The 12768-nt window shown below is 42.0% G+C and overlaps 1 protein-coding gene across 2 annotated transcripts in view; it reads right to left on the bottom strand.

The window, feature by feature from the left end:
* The window catches only part of ST3GAL3 (ST3 beta-galactoside alpha-2,3-sialyltransferase 3), a 188531-nt gene extending 178818 nt beyond the window's left edge, over positions 1-9713 (bottom strand). Inside the window, exon 1 of one of the 2 annotated variants that reach the window (XM_081009497.1) lies at positions 9535-9713. The gene's annotated coding sequence lies outside the window, so the exon portion shown is untranslated. The remainder of the gene's footprint in view (positions 1-9534) is intronic. The other variant, XM_081009498.1, reaches the window with a different exon arrangement.
* Positions 9714-12768: the final 3055 nt, after the last annotated feature.

Below are 12768 nucleotides of genomic sequence, written 5' to 3'. Positions count from 1 at the left end.
ATCCGAAGCTGGGCGGCGGGAGGAGGCGTTCCCCCCCCCCCGCCCGGCATCGGAGCTTCGTTCCGATGCCGGGCGGGGGGAGGAGGCGTTCCTCCCCCCCCCGCCCGGCATCGGAGCTTCGTTCCGATGCCGGGCGGGGGGAGGAGGCGTCTCCCCCCCCCCCCGCCCGGCATCGGAGCTTCGTTCCGATGCCGGGCGGGGGGAGGAGGTCCGAGGACAGTGGGGAAGACGCGCTGCGCTTCCCCGCTGTCCCGGAGATTTCCCTATGGGCTGTCGTCTTGCGAAGCAAGCCCATAGGGAAATTCGTTTTGCGAAGCGCCTCCAAAACGGAAAACCCTTTCGTCTAGCGGGTTTTCCGTCTTGCGAGGTGTTCGTCTTGCGGGGTACCACTGTACTTGAAATCCTGCAAGAGCTCCTGCCTGTCAGATAGACCATATTCTATCTACTCGATGAACTGCCATGGTTACTTATGAAATTCAATAGATAACATTTAAATAGAAAGCAATAAGAAGTCAAGTTTAAATTAAGAATTAAATTATAGCAACAAGTGGAATAGATTAAATGAGATGAATAATTTGAGAATTAAGAAAGGGGTGAGTGAACAGATAGGACTGAGCAACAGAGCATTGCATTAATCAGTTTTTGAAATTTATAAGAGTGAACATGCACTCTATCCTTCTCTGATAAACAACTGGTCTTCAACATAGGTTAGCTTGTACATCAGTTTACATGCTTTGTGGAATCCTGTGGAATCTTTGCGCAACCTGGCAAGGAATGCATAACAGTTGCATATGTTACGCAGTATACAAATTCTGTTTGTTAAATAAATAGATATTATGCTGTCAGGAATTACCCCTTGCTTCCAATTGGAATGAATAGTTTCCTTGGAGTGAAAACATGTTCCCTGGAAATTTGCTAGGACTGAATCACCTAGATATGTTTATTTGCTGAAGTATATAACGTTTAAAAAGAATTTACCCAGCTTTTCAGTAAAACAACCAAATGGCTTATAAAAACACACACACACACATACAATTTGATATAGAAGTCATACAAAAAACAAAACAATAAAATGGAAGTACTTATACGTCAATTATAGTAACAATCTAAAAGCAGCAGACCATAGCAATTTATTAAAATAGCAGACCATGTGTTGAAAGCCAGCTGATTTTTGAAAAAGGCTTTAGTTGGTGTCTAAAAATAGAAAAAGGGAGCATGGCAGATTACCCCCCCCCCCGGGAGTTTATTTCACAAATATGGTGCCTTCACTACAAAGGCCCAGCCCATAAAAATTCATGTGAGAGTAGCCACTTTCTATGATATTCTCATCCTTTATCTTTCAGAGCATTAAAGTTTAATGTTGTCACTTTAAATTTCTCAGCTTTCTTCCTTACACTCTTCCTTCGCTTTTCTTACATATTTGTTTGTGTTACTTAGCATTCACAGAGTTTCCTTCAAAATATTTCTATTACTTAAGCACCACCTCTTTTTCGGCGTAGTTATTAAAGATTGACAACATTGAGTTGAGTCCAACAATTGTTCCTTCACTGTTAAGAGTCTGCTGTGTGTGTTTTTCTGAGCTAGTGCCTTGCATTTGTTTTGGTTTAAATTAGAATTGTTCCAAGTGCTCTTTTTTAGTTTTATACTGTACGGTTGTGCTTTGGACATAATGCAAGACGCAAACATCTCAGTTTTAGATTCAGTGTGACACTGAAACTGTGGAGACTGCCATCTCCTCATTAAACATTGACATGTAAGCAGCTGACCTGAATTTTTTGATGATCTTTATGTAGTCAGTCTGCGCTCTTTGTGTCAGTTGTTGAGTTAACCATGCTTTTGTGATTAAGTAGATTATCCATTACAAGTAGGTCTTTCACAATTTCATTTTAGATTCACAACTCCCTTGAGAGATAAGAGTGTCCCCTTCATTAAATAGTTTCCACCAGCAACTAAAAGCATTTTCATTTGCTAATATTTCTGCTGGGCTCTTTTGAATACGCTAGTATATTTATTATATTTCAACTTTGCTTCTATACTGATTTTTAAAAGATTGTCACTGTTAGCAGCATTCACCACATGTTATTTTCCAAATAAACGAAAGGCCATTCAACATATTAAATAATAATACAAGAACACTCTGAACTAAATCCAATACAGCAAACCACAAGTCAACAAATCCCAACCGTCAATAAATAGACATAACCTAAGCCGTTACAAAAGCTTTTTAATAAGCCAAAATCCCTATAACAAAATCATGACTTCACCAGACACTTGAAATAATACAGTGAAGGAGCTTAACATTTCTCTCGTGGCAGGACATTCCATAGGGTAGGTGCTACATGGGGAAAAACCCTAAGCCTAGCTGACACTACCTTCACCTCATTAGGCTGTAGGACCTGCAGCAGAGTCTCAGATGATGATTGCAACTTGTGGAGCAGAGAAGCCTGCTGAAAAAGCTAGTCCATGAGATACCTACGTCCCAATCCATTGAAAGCTTTGTGACTAATACCAATATCCTGAATTGAACCTGGAAACTAATCAGTGGTCAGTGCAAATCACACATGCTTGACATGATAAAATCAAATTGCTGGGCACCATCAGAATGTGTCTGGAGAAGTGTCTAAGAAATTTAATACATAAATGGAACACAATCCAGCCTAAAAGAAGCATATACAAAGTTTACTTGATATTAGAAAGAGAGAAATATGCTGTTTAAACCAGGCATTAAAGTCCTTAACATAGGCTGGAAAGTGCCCATAGAAATCATGCTTCCTGATTGCTTCCCAAAGGAAGGGGGTCCAGTGAATCATCTGGTCCAACTTTTGCCCTAAACCCGGATATTCTATACCTAATGCATTACCATTAAAGCATTAACTGAAGATTACTTAGCTGATACCTCCAATGTTCCCTCATCAAGTTTCTTACAGTTAGAAAGTTGATCCTAATGCTTCACCTAAATTAACCCTTACATATTGCCCTTTTCTCAGAGTGAACAACTCTGCCTGAAAACTCATACTGTTTCCCTCAGTTTTCTGAACTAAAAAAAAATGCATAATTTCTCCCACATTTCTTAAGATAATTTGCCTTCTGGATTCTTCGTCTCTCTTGTATCTCACTTCTAAATCCTTTCTAATGTCAGTTCAGCAACTTTTGCAGTTGAATCTCCCATGAATGCTATGTGTCATTATTGCTTCTTGAGTCTTGGAAACAGCTGCTCTTTTAATACGTATGAATATAACATCAGCTTTTTATGACGCAACGTTAGGAATAAGGAAAGCTGCCTTATACCAATTCGGATCATTCGTTATCCAGCTCAATGTTGTCCAACATGGCTCTTCAAGGTTTCAGGTAAGAGTCTTTTCCAATCCTAACTGGAGATGCCAGGGAGTGAACCTGGAACTTTCCACATTATTATTGTGTAGCAACGTTGATCCACAAAACTACAGGTCATATTTTTACTACAGCTCAGCCATTATTTTGCACATGACACAAGAAGACCAAGTGGACTTTTCTTATGTTCAGCTTGGACATACTTCAACATGTCCTCCTATCCCTGGCATATGAAGACTACTTCACTAGATGATAAAATGTCAGGTGTTGTGTTTCCCTATCAGAATTTTAAAAATAAGGACACAACAGAGGTGCCATCCCCTCCCCCCAATCATAATCATAAGCAATATGAAGAACTGGTAAAAATGAAGGGATTTGGATTTTCCTCTCAACTGTGTTAGCTCTGCTACCCTGCACTCAAGCAAATAATTCAATCCTCCAAGGATAATATGAACAGCATATAAGGCAGTCCTCAAAGCCGACAGAACTAACCAAGAAACTGGCTCTAGAAATTGCATTAGTTTCTAAAGCTGCCTGAGATAACATATGGAAAGAGACTTAATCCACTAAATTCTGTTAGGATTAAGTGAAACATTTCAACATTTCCTACTACAAAAAATGGAAGAGGACTTTTGCTGCCAGCTTCCCATAGTCATCTGGTTGGCCACTGTGGGAGCAGAATTCTTGACAGTGGTCATCTGACTGAACCATCAGGGCTCTTCTCATGCTATTCACTTTTTTTCCTTTTCAGTATATACCCAAGAGAGAAAGCAACATAATACCATTTCTTTTCACTCACAGCTCCACCTAAAGCATTCCAATGTATCATCAGTGCTCTATAACCCATCCTAGACAATGAGACACCCTTCTCATAGTGCTTGAGTAGGAGGTCTGTCCTTGCTTACAGATGGCTCCGTAATTTAAAATAGCTATTCTCACAAGCAACAATAGTCAATCAGACCCTGCAACAATACTATCCCAGGACCATGATAATATCAGTTACAACATCAAGGTGTCATTTGTTCACTCCTTATCTGATTTGTTATAGGCTGTCACCTACTGGAAATGCCCTGTGGGGGGTGGGGTGGGGGTTAGACCCATTTCATGCTACCAAGTCTAACTAGGCCCAAATTTGTGAGAGGATAGGTGTACTGTCCAACAGAACTAAGTGCAGGACATTGAAATTAATAAAAGTAAACAAGATTTAGTGACAAAAGGTATTGTTGAACCTAATTACTAATGAAATAAGATACTGGCAGCTGCTGGGTTGGCTTAACAGAGCTTAAACGCCTTAACAAAGATACATGGTTCGTAAAGCAATTCTTAAGGAGAGACCTGGTCCCTGTGAAATAATGCGATAAAGTAGCCATGTTGGTCTGACGCAGTCGAAATAAATTTAAAAATTGTCCAGTAGCACCACAAAAAATTGTCAAGTAGTCCAGATCTGAAGAAGTGTGCATGCACTTCTAGCTTATACCTAGAACAAACTTAGTTGGTCTCTAAGGTGCTACTGGACAATTTTTAAAGTTTTTTATTTATTTCAGACCAACACGGCCACCTACCTGAATGTGATAAGGATTAGTATTATTCAGCACCTTCAACTGAAGTCCACTTTAAGCAGTTGGGGCAAGCTATCACTATGTACAAGGTACAGAAACAACAAGAATCCGGTCATGGCTCATCACAACAATCCCTCATCACACCCCACGCTGAGCACAAAAAACTAAAAGGCCTCATCATGGCTGGATGCTGGAGGGTTCGACCACTCACCTCTTCTCCAGCCAACTGTGTTCACTCACAAACCACATGACCTCTGATATAGGCAATGACCTGCTTCTGAGAAAAGGTGAGATTAGCAATTATCTAGGTAGTTAAGACAGACAGCGACAAGGTTCTCATTTGTTATTCAGCCTGTGTTTTGTCTCTCTGGAAACACAACTCCATGCTCTCAGGTGTCTTACCTGCTGGAAAGCCTCCACAACAAAATCAGATTTCCTGCCACAATGAATCTTGAGACAACTGAATCTTGAAACTGTGCACTCAGGATCAGTCTTTGCAGGCAACCATCTAACTGCCACCTAGAAGATTAGGGCCATGATTACTGGGTGGTGTTTAGGGCTTTAATGTGTTGTTTCACATTAAATGGTATTTTCAAACAGATGTCAAGCTGGATGTCGCTAAGAGGACATAAAAACTAGGAAGTAATTAAGTTTGATTAAACAACGTTATAATGTCGTACAGCTTCTCTGGGATTTACTGATGCTTTCAAGAAGAGAACACATAAGAAAAAGTCCGAGGTTTATTTGGCATGTGCAACTCTCCACTTCACCCCTTTCTCAGCAGGAATGTCCAGAACCAAGAAGAAAAAGAATCATCGCCGTATTATTATCCTGCATAAAAGGGGAGAAGGAAATGGCTGCCTAAATAGGGATGGAAAGGAAAATGGGGCAGAAGAGGAGAAGTAGGATAGAATTACAGGGACTTAACTCGGGGGAATCACCATTATCTGATCCCTTCCTTTTGCAAATCTAAAGTTTATAAATTTAATTTCACCTCTTTTATTTATAAAAGATGAGCTTAAGTTGGTCATAATTTGTAACTCTGCTTAATCTTTTGAGTCTATACTCCCTGTTCTAGGAACATATTTTGTTCTTTCAAATTGTGAAGTGTAAAAACTATGGTCTCTTATAAGATCTTGTTCTTTTATTTAGTACTTCTTTCTCTGAAAGGCTGCAATTGCTGTAATTGTGAGGGGGTGACGTGGGGGAGAAGTGGCAGTTGGAAAACAGCTCTGTTGTGTTTGATTGCTTCTGAGTTGTACCCATCCCTGCTATTTCTCCTTGTTGAAACTGGTCAATTTGTGGGTTGCCTCGCCAATAGTCAGACAATAGCTTTGCACATTCAAAGGTTCATGCGCTGCTCACAGGACCAACCCAGAGAGTGAAGTGATTGTGTTAGGTGGCAGAGGTGTGTGTTTGTGTGGCTGCCATTCAGCTTCTTCTTCTTCTTCTTCTTATTATTATTATTATTATTATTATTTATTTCTACCCTGCCCATCTGGCTGGGTTTCCCCAGCCACTCTGGGTGGCTTCTAACAAAAGATTAAAATAAAATACTATTATCTCTGTTGGAAGCAGAGTGCACCATGCATCCTGCCCTGTATCCCCTAACTAGCCTACTGCCCTCAAGCCCAGTGGAGGACAATGTCCTGTTACCAGCACTGAAATAAGAGGGTGGGGAAGGTGCAGACGTGTCCTTTGGGCAGCCAGTTGTCTTAGGTGTGCTGTGTTTGTTATCCTTAGTACTTCACAACACATACAGTGGTGAAAAGGGCACACACTTTCCTGCTATCAGAGAACTTTGCTTCCCTAAGCAGCTCTCTTCTTCTTCCCTCTCCTCTAAATCCATGTCTTATATATATTCTACTAAGCAAATAATTATTTTAAATGAGACAAAATTCCTGTGTTTCTTAAAGCCAGGAAGTTATGATCAACAGAATAGATAAAGGCACGGTGATGAATCAATCAATGTGCAAATAGGTTCCATTAATTTTCTCATCATATCTTGTTGCTAACTTAGTCTATTCCAGGTGTCTCTCAGAAAAGCATCCCAGCAGGAGCCTTTTAACTTAATGGAAGTAAGCAGAGGCTGCTCTGTGGGTGATAAGCCAAGTCCCATAGTTGTAATTGTTAACAAAATGTTAGAGAGCTCAGGTGCAGCCCCAGGGAGTAGCTATCCTTCTTCCTAACTAAGCTCAGCGAACTAAGTGGAAGAGGAAGTTCTGCTGATACTCAACTCTCCGACTCAGACTATGGCCAGATTTACAAAAAGGCCAATAAATTAACAATGCATGCAGGACTCGCACCTCTTTGGGACACTGATCTAGCTCTTGGATTTCAGCAGCAATAATTCATCATTCATCATCCTCAGGAATCTATTGTGCTAAATGAGTGGCTGTAGCCTACCTCTAGTCAGCCTCTCACTAACTCCAGCTTTCATGTGTCTAATTTTTTACTAGTTGATTTTTCCTTGCCCCATCACCCTCTGCTTTGTGTGCTTGATTAAGACTTATAGAAGTTTGCCACACTTCAGTGATATTTGGATGGGTTCCAAGAAAGGTATCGCTCAGCTCTGGAGGTTTTTTCTTTTGGACCAACACAGCTACCTTTGCTTTTTAGAACCCACTGTGACCCTGCAAGGGACCCTGGGACATGCCTCTCAGTTAATATGCAGCCTTAGTAGCCATAAAAATATCAGTATCTTAAATAATTGTCTGGGTTGTTTATGCAGTTGAGCCAGCCATGTATAATGATTCCATGAGAGAGGAGTCTTGCCTGAGTGATTCTGAGGTGAGTCAGTTCTTACGTCACATGGCCAACACTTTGTTGTGTATACATCAGTCTTTGTGGCAATGAGCACTGGAAAGTGTGAAGCAAAAAGCCTGTAGATAATGCATACAGTGCATGGCAGCTGTGGCAGATTAGGGTTCCCTGGCAGAAGTCCACTACTCACCTCTTCCTTCACACGTTTCTCCTTCACACTTTGTGGTGTTTACAATGCAAACATTTGTACACATATAACAAATGCAATTGCCATGCATCATGCATTTACTGTAGGTGAAAGCTAGATTAGAAACATGGAGTTGTTGTTCAAACCATATTTTTGGGGGTGTGGGTGTGTGCAAATTGAATCAGTGAGGAAGTGCTGAGAAAGGGAGCATTTACCTCTTCCCATGCCCAGTCTAAATCTACATACCCTTCCTCCCCCATTTGCCTCATGAGGGAAAGCATGCAGGTACATGTATCATGTTGCCTGTATTCTCCCCTCTCCCAGGACAAATAACAGCATTTTTGGAAATGTATTACTTAGATAAATACAAATGCATGTGTTTTTATATTGTAAACCGCCCTGTGATCTTCAGATGAAGGGCAATATGGAAATTTAAAGAAAGTAATAATAGGCCCTCAGGCAGAAGATATAGAAGCATGATTAGTCGCACCAACAGGGTAAAGAACAGCTTCAATCCGTGGGTTGTTAGGCTGCTGAATGAAAAGATAACAACAGGGCAACTGACTTTCGGGTTTGGTGGGTGTGCATCAGTAAACGAGGGGAATTAAGACTAAGAGAGCTGAGTGGGGGGTGCTCGTGTAATCTCACTGTATACAAGTTGTACAAGTGACAATAAAGTATTTCAATTTCAATCTGCCAGTGCCAAATCTCTGATCTGACTCAGCCCCAACCCCCACAGCTGTTTTGAAGTTAAAATATATTTATACCCCCACACATCTTACTTGGTTTCCCCAGCCACTCTGGGCAGCTTCTAACATACAGTATATATAAACATAAAAAAACTTCCCTATAGAGGATTGCCTTCAGACAGCTTTGGGGGTCAGATCATGTCACACCCTCCAACATTTCTCCAATGAAAATAGGGACATCCTAAGAAAAGTGGGACATTCCGGGATCAAATCAGAAACCAGGATGGCTTCTATAAATCAGGGACATCCCTGGGAAATAGGGACACTTGGAGGGTCTGAAATTATCTAACTTAAATCAGCTGATTAGAGAATAACTGTTAGAGCCTGTTGGAGATCAGAGAGATACCTGAAAAGAATGTATTAGAACTCTCTTGCTTCTATGATTGGCTGTTTGCTTGGAAACTTTCAGGATGCAATTGGCCAGATTTAGGCATGATATTGTCTCTCCTCTGTATGATTGCACGAGTTCTTCCCACCCCACCCACAGCTTCTTCCAAAAGCATTCATGCATTTTAAGAGTGCCAGCGCTTTCTAGGGTGGACTATTTCACACAGTGCTCTTTGTGATAGAACCTGTGACATTTTTAGGAATTTGAAACATGTTCATAGATAAGCCATCTGAATAGTATATCATGTGCTGATCTCTCACAAGCAGCAGCCCTGGCATATTTTCTGCATTCATTCGGATTCATATCTGCAAATCTATTTCTATACACATCTAATCAGTTTGTTTTGCATTTGCTACCAGCTGTACATTACACCCACACCACCACAGCTCTGAATATTATAAAAACACAACCAGATCTTGAACAGTGGCTTTTTGACACTCCCCAAATCCCCTACAGTCAAGAGATATATTAATGGCAATGCTGTTCCTGCAGTGGAATCTCTCTTTTGCGGTCAGGTTGCTTTTCAAATGAGAGTGCTCCCCCATCCCCAAATCCTACCTTGAATTGCTGAGCCCTGGCCTCACCTGGATTCTGAAGCATCTTCCTTAGCGACAGACTGCCAAAACTGCTTTGCCATTCTGAACTGCTGACTCTGAAAGGAGCTGATGGCTCAGGTTCCAAATTCTATGCTTGTTCACTAGCGGACCTAAAAATATCCCCGGGAGCAGGATAATAGCATCTGTTATCCTGGCACCTCTTCAGAGAGTAAAAGCTGAACTGTCAATCTGCAACAGAGTAATCAGCCCCCAAAAGAACCTCCTTTCTCTCCCACCCCTAGGGCAGGCGAATACTCCAGCATAAGGCTGCATGCACCTGCTACAGGAGGGAAGAGTCTATGGAGAGATTTGTCCTTCAGTATTGTTTTATTGTTTTTAATATTCAGTTGGAAGCTGCCCAGAGTGGCTGGGGAAACCCAGCCAGATGAGCGGGGTATAAATAATAGATTATTATTATTATTATTATTATTATTATTATTATTAGTGGAGCAAGTCACTCAGACATGTTGCAAAAGGCAGGTTTTTGCCTAGAGTACACACGTACAAAGGTATAATGCATGTATAAATGTGTGGAGGTCAGCAACAGCAAAACATGTACAAGGCATATGAATTGTTTACATTGGTGTAACGCCTGGTGGTGTTGTGTTACTGCCCTTTGGCAGGAAAGAGTATCTTTGAGGTGGAGGTGTTTGCCTATAGTACTGGATAGACTGTTGGTAGATAGCTGGTGACTCATGCAAAAGAAAGCCTTTGTCTTCACATCCCTTCACTTAGCACCGTGTCTCCTGGGCGCATGCTTCATGTTCCATAATGTTAAAGCACAGGGGGCCAAGCATTACGTCCATGTCTAATTAGCTGGTCCACCACTGCTATTACATTTTAGTCCTGGCTGCATGGATATTTGGGGAGGGAAACAGAGTGAGGAGGGGACAACACTGGGCAGTTGCCTAGCAACAGGAACATCTCATTTTGGGCAGTGCACCTGCTTGGTCAGAAATGGCATGTGATGAAGTGCTTAGCAGCACACAAGACTTCTGACATCTCACACAAAAGACACAGGATGCTGCAGGGATGTCTAATGCAAAGGATTCTGTGACATCCTGCTATTTAGCACTGGAAGGTGCGCTAGTCAACTAGGAATAACACCAGGACAACTTTTGGCCTGGCCAGTACTGTGCCTGTAAGCTCAGACATTCTGCTTTCATCTGGCCACCACCTCTCCCCCGTGTTACATGGACAGGGGTTCAAGGGGCCTCTGCAGTGCTAAGGTCAGTTCATGCTGAGTGCCTGCTAGATTAAAAGTGGCACTATATGGTACCACATCAGACCTACCAAGCACCCTGCAGTGTGACATGATGCCCCACTGATGCAGGCAGCAAATCATGAACATCCCTACCTTGATTTATAAATCCACCCAGCCCATAATTTATCCAGCATTTTAGTTCTTATGGTGCAGAATTTAATGGTATGGAATATTTGCAGCCTACACAATCAAAGTCATTCTTTCAGAATATTGGAGTTGATACAAATTCTGTCCCAGCACAGGAAGGCAAGGTCTGCAAGGTTTCTTCTTCTTCAGCAGTTTCACTATTCCATCCACAACGATCTTGAAAAGTAGTCCTGGCAAAAGGCCTCACAAAAGGGTAGTGGGAGTGAGCATTCAATCTGCCAAGTACTCCTTCCCTAAGAGACATACAAGAAGGCTCACAGCTAATTAAATTGCTTTGTACTCCAATCTGCCTGCCTACGCTCCACCACTCCCCCCTCCCATACAGGCACAAAGCTCTGGCAGAGCAATGTTGCTATGGGACAATGCCCTCCAAGTCTTCAGGGCATTAATTGCTGGCAAGCAGCCTTCCCTGAGGTCTCCTGTGAATCACCACAATTCACAAGGAACAGCTTGCAAGTAAGCCCACTTCTTATTACGTCCCTGAGCTAAGGCCAGACAGGTAACCCAAGAGTGTCTGCAAGCAGCAGAACATTCATGGCATAGATTAGAAAGCAAATGAATGCTAACAGTTCCCCATAAACACTGTTTGCTGCTGAGGGACTCACTGGGCTCTGGGACTCTTTCATCAGCACACATGAAGATACCCAGGGTGACTTCCTTTATTTATATACCACTTGCATGCCAAAATAGCTCCTGAATCCATTACTATCCACACTTTAGGGAAATGCAGTTTCATAAGTCTGCTTAACCCAAGGTAGCTGCCACACCAGCCAGTATTGTGTTGTGGTTAAAGAGTTGGGCTAGGAACTGGGTTCAAATCTCCACTCAACCATGAAACTCACTGTGTGACCTTGGGTCAGTCGCTGCCTTCAGTTTATCCTACCTCACAGAACTGTTGTGAGGATTAAGTGAGGAGAGAGAGAACCATGTACGTCATCTTGAGATCTTTAGAGAAAAAGGTGGGCTACAAATGCAATGACTAATAAATATTGTAAAGAATATATCCAAATAGCATAGCACAAGCTGTACTGAATCTTAGTGGGAGGCCAGAGTTACTAGGGTAGAAGAGAAATCTTAAAATGAAGACATTCAGAGAAGTAAAAAACAAAACAAAACAAAAAACCAGGCATAGTATACAGAGAAAAATTCCCTTCTTCCATGATGGAAATGGTTGTGGGGAGAAGGAAAAATGCTGCTGTGAGCCTGGTCTCCATAAAGCTGCTTTTCCCATTCCCCAATACTCCTGTTATGCTCCAATAAGCCAAAGCAAGAGTCAACAACACAGGGAGACACTGAAACTCTTTACAAGTCCACAGAGCTAGAGCATCTTCCTTGACTCCCTTCTGGGTAATATGAGCACTGCAAAAACTTGCTCAGGCTTGCTTCCCATATGTGTTGCCATTCCTTATCATTCAGTAGCTATTCATGCTACACAGCACCCAACTGGTTTTATCACATCGGCATTTTGGTAAACAGTGGTTACCCTTTCTTCAACCTTGTTCAATGAAAACTTCATGCTTCCCCATCCATATATTATTTTCATTAGAAAGGAGGGGTAATACCTCTGATGAAAGTCACACTGTGCTCCTTCTGGGGCAGTGTGTCTGCCTCTGGTCCTCATCCTGCCCTCAGCCCTCACCTGTGCCTCCTAGAAGCTGACAGCGGCCACACACACCAGGAACAGCTTCGACTGGCTGGCTGAACCAGGCGTGGGTAGCCAATGGGTTTCAAACCCACAGTGTTGGACTTCCCTTGCATGTGAAGACAGGCTGCAACAGATTGAGT

The sequence above is a fragment of the Podarcis pityusensis genome, assembly GCF_964106645.2.
Source record: "Podarcis pityusensis genome assembly, chromosome: 6".
In the NCBI taxonomy this organism is placed as follows: Eukaryota; Metazoa; Chordata; class Lepidosauria; order Squamata; family Lacertidae; genus Podarcis; species Podarcis pityusensis.
Note: the sequence above shows the minus strand (reverse complement) of the source record. Positions and strands in the feature narration are given on the sequence as shown.